Consider the following 4,672-nt stretch of genomic DNA (forward strand, 5'->3'; position numbering starts at 1 on the left):
ACATATAGTGATGAGAAACAAACATAACATGTAGTGATGAGAAACAAACATAACATGTAGTGATGAGAAACAAACATAACATACTAGACAGAGAGAGAACATACAATACAGCTAGTACATACTATACATTATACAAGAGAACATACTATTATGAGAAACAGAGAGAACATACATACATACTAGACAAAGAGAGAACATACAATACAACTAGTACATACAATACATATACAAGAACATTACAACAGTTATGTGAGCCACGTAACGAGGCATGGCATCACCTGTCATGGCTCGTTTTGTATCCAGAGTCTCCTATAAGGAGAGCGTTGAATTTGTGTATAGATCTATACTGGATTGACTATCCTACACCTTGCTGCTCGCTACAGTGGGACTTGCAAGTCTACGGGTGCCAAATGTCATTTCTTCCGACGTCTTTCATTGTCGTGTTTTTAGTCGGTAGTATGGTACAGGCACATCACATGTTACTTTAAATAACAATTGGTTTAAGGTAAGTAGTACAGCAGTAGTTACTTAATACAACACTATAGTACTTTATTATTATTTCCCCATTACATTCACTTTGTGATCTTCACACAATGAACAGTATTGTAAAACTATATTTTTGGTTAATAATAGTCATACTTGGGGAAAATACACATTTTTACATATAACAAACATACATGACATTTAATGCCTTGGTAGAAGGCTACTTTTAGTAGAAATCATAGGGTTTTCTAGGAGATACAAACATTTACAAACTTATACATCAAGTACTTACAAACACTTTCATACAAACAATGACACTAAAATACTTATGATCTCAGCAGCTCTAAAGCTGATAAACTCTTTCAAAATAACTTGTATTCTCAGGTCATCAATAGACAGGTACCGGTGCCAGGTTTTGAGAAGGTGGAGCTCGTTCAAGACTCATCTTTTATTTTGATTTACATTTTTGGTGTCTATTAAACTTCACATAACACACTTGTATTAAATTATATTATTAATGCAATGGATGATGTTGTTGCTTGTTTACTACTATGCATTGTTGTGATACTGTACATGACGTCCTCCACCCGCTGAACGTTTTCGCCGTTCCGGTTTTGGGGTGTGACATTTAATGTCCTAAATCTCGGATTATTTTGAGTTTTGAGTTTGAGATGACGAGTGGAGTAGAAAGTGTTTATGGTTCCGGTGGGGGCCCTTTAGCTAATTGACATCAAATTGATTTATTTGAGAATGTGAACTGCAGCGAGAAAAAGAGGTTTTGTCACGACGGTGGTCGTCCGAAGTAGTGATGCTTAGCATGGATGGGTGTGTGTACCTATCTATGCTGGGTCGCAGAGCATGAGTTGATGATCGCAGTGTGGTGTCAACCTGAGGATGAGATTGTGAAGTGGTAAGAGTAAGTGCGGTAAGACTACGGGGAGCTGTAGTACTCACTATTCAGTGAGAGGTTGTGGTGATGCTACGGGGAGCCGTAGTACTCACTATTCAGTGAGGGGTGTGGTGATGCTACGGGGAGCCGTAGTACTCACTATTCAGTGAGGGGTTGTGGTGATGCTACGGGGAGCCGTAGTACTCACTATTCAGTGAAGGGTGTGGTGATGCTACGGGGAGACGTAGTACTCACAATTCAGTGAGAGGTTGTTGTGATACTGCGGGGAGCCGTAGTACCCACTAGTCAGCGAGAGAATGTTGTGATGAAGTGCTCTCTGATCAGAGCTTGACGCAGAAGAGTTTTACGCTTTGGTAGCCCTAATATTTGAGTTTGTGGAAGCCTGGGGTCGAACCAGGGGCGAGACTGGGGTCTCCATGTTTGTCGGAAGTCGTTATATTCTGAATTGAGTAGTGGTTTTTGTGGCCAAAGGGAAGTGGATCAGTGAGGTACGCATGGGTCGCGGGTCATGAGTCATGAGTTGAGTGGTTCATTGGGGCGAGTGGTTCCAGCTCTGGGTCAGATCAAACTCTCGAGTTTGAGTTTGGCTCTGATAGTGCGTTGAGTAGGCAGAATGAGATTCCGGATTCAGAGCTGAATTTCATTTGGAAGGGGGTATTGCTTCCATCTGGTGCCTTAGACCTGAGTGGGTCAATTCGTTAGTGTGAGAAAACCGCGAAACGTATGGAACTAATACGCTGTAGATGACAGAGGTCGAGGGTGAAACGAATTCCATATTCGATTGAGGAAAAGCGAACTTCGTGACTTGTGTGTCACACTGGGCCGAGATAGCTAGTATGGGAAGGAAGTCAGTGAGACATGTTGAGGTATGCAATGGGTAACCCTTGGAGGTTCAACTGCTAGGTTGGGAGATGACCTGATGCTCAGTGTTCAAAGGGATTTGGAGAAGGGAGCTGGGGTTTGATTGCAGTTCAGTGGATGAGTCCCTGGTGTGATGTGATCCTTCCATTCCTTGGTATATGATCTGGATTGTTTATCATGTCTGGGACGAGTCATTGGTAGCCAGTTTTGGGCATGGACTTGTTTTATCGGTTCCCACTAGAGAATCAGAGGGGCAGTGAGCTATCGGGGTTTGTTATTCGAGGAGCGAATAACGTGGTGACATCTGGAGATGGCGGTCTGGCTGTGTGTCAGGCTACTAGAGTTCCAGATTCTTGAGAGTCAGAAGGGGTAGCATAGTGGCAGATGGGTCTGTCCTTTTCCAGGGAGGAGTTCCTGTTTGGATTCAGGTGTCCAGAAAGGACATTATTGTGTATGTTAATCTTGAGATTTAAGGAGGGACTCGATGGTGCTGTTTGGTTATTTGATTACATCTTTATGTTGTGAATGAGCGATTTCGAGGGCGAAATCTAATTCAAGTGGGGGAGAATTGTAACATCCGGATTTTCAGGGACATTATTGTGTATGTTAATCTTGAGATTTAAGGAGGGACTCGACGAGTTGAGGGACCAACTCGCCGAGTCAAGTCGAGTTGCTCGCGTGGATTTAATGAATGGACTCGACGAGTCAGAGGAGGGACTCGCCGAGTAGGTGCTGGGCAGAGAAACCCTAATTTCCCGGGTTTGGGACCTATTTAAAGGCATTTATAGCCTCATTTGCGGCTACCTTCCCCTGAGAGCAAACCCTAATTGCTATTGGGGCTATAGAGTGAGAGAGAAGCTCATATTGTGGTTCTTGGTGCATTTCTATGAAGAAGGATGAAGAGCTTCATGATGGGGAACAAAGGAAGGCAGTGGATCTGTGGTATTGAGTGTTTCAGCTGCTAAGAGAAGGTACAAAGTCCTCATCTTGTTCATTCCTTGTACTAAATCTCATTTTAGGAGTTTTAGGGCTTTGCTTCCATCCTTTTGAATCTATGAGTCGAATGAGACCTGGTTGTGGTTGGAAACCTCAGATCTGGACCTCCTAAGGTCCTTAGAGTCTAGATGTCTCAGCTTTAGTGGTCCAAATGAGGGTTGATGAGCAAAAACCTTCATGAAGAGTATGTATTGGCATTTTAAAGCAATATCATCATGTATGAACGTAAAGACCGAAGCTTTACGTAATTATTGAGCCTTGGGATGATAGATCTATAGTTTAGAGTGATAGATCTGGTTGAAATCGTCTGAATGAGAAATCAGATCAAAGGGACTCGTCGAGTCCATGTCCTGACGCGACGAATCGGCGAGGGTTTGTCCCGATGGATTGATCGTGCGATAACTCGGCGAGTTGGGGGTCAACTCGACGAGTTGAGCTGGACTTTTGAGACTTCTGAGGATACTAGGGGACTCGACGAGTCGCAGGAGTGCACTCGACGAGTCGGGTCAAACTTGGACTGTTGACTCGAGTTTGACTTCTGTTGACTTTGGGGTTTTGGTCAACATATATGATAGAGACCTTGGAGGGGTAAAATGGTCTTTTACCCACTTTAAAGAGTTAGAAAGAGAAAGAACCGCCTTCGATTATCTGAGTCGTGAAAAGAGTATTAATAAGACATATTCATCCTTTGTGTTAGGAGGAGGCTAGTTTGAGATCCGAGCGCGAGGTTATTTGCTCACCTGCTAGCCGAGGTGAGTCTTCTCACTATACATTACCTAGAGTGGTAACTATGTGCAGACAAACGGACAATAAATTGCGAAGACAAACGGACAATAAATTGCGAAGACATACGAATGAGAAGACAAACGGACAATAAATTGTGCCGTTAAGCCTTTTTGTATGGAAAAATTTGGACCATTTCTCGATTTGTGCGTGTTATCCTTGCACAGGAGTCATGCTAATCTTCTCTGTATCGTTCCAATTTTATCGGATGTCCCCGGAGGGACAAATAATCAATAGGGTTATCACTGTTTTTTAAAAACAAACTTTTCAAAACGTGTCTTAAAATTAACAACTAACGGATTTTATATTTTACAATGGTAACCAACTCATGTTTTCTGTATGGTTACTTGCAATCTCAGGTACCACTCTTTTAAATTTTATATTTTTCGACTAGATTTTAAATTTTTTTTACAAATTTGATCCGAATTTAAATTTTTGTTACTAATTCTCCACAAATTTAGTTTTGTTTTTTCAAATTTATCTTCCTACTACCTTTTTTAGACTTTTTGTAATGGATTATAACATATTTTTCCAACTTTAAATAAAAAAACTTTTACAAATTTTACTTAACTTTTCTTTTCCAACTTTTCATACACATTACAAACCAATTTTTCTCTATTATTATGTGACATTTTGATT

General features: G+C 41.4%; 1 non-coding gene across 1 annotated transcript; it reads right to left on the reverse strand.

Annotated features, from left to right (window-relative positions):
- Nucleotides 1–4,154: 4,154 nt before the first annotated feature.
- On the reverse strand, nucleotides 4,155–4,257 carry LOC145161891 (U6 spliceosomal RNA). Its single transcript, XR_013738751.1, has one exon. It is a non-coding gene; the product is annotated as a U6 spliceosomal RNA (small nuclear RNA).
- Between the last annotated feature and the right edge of the window lie 415 nt (nucleotides 4,258–4,672).

This window comes from Lactuca virosa, chromosome 2, assembly GCF_052849685.1.
Source record: "Lactuca virosa cultivar CGN04683 chromosome 2, Lactuca_virosa_CGN04683_v6, whole genome shotgun sequence".
Taxonomy (NCBI): domain Eukaryota; kingdom Viridiplantae; phylum Streptophyta; class Magnoliopsida; order Asterales; family Asteraceae; genus Lactuca; species Lactuca virosa.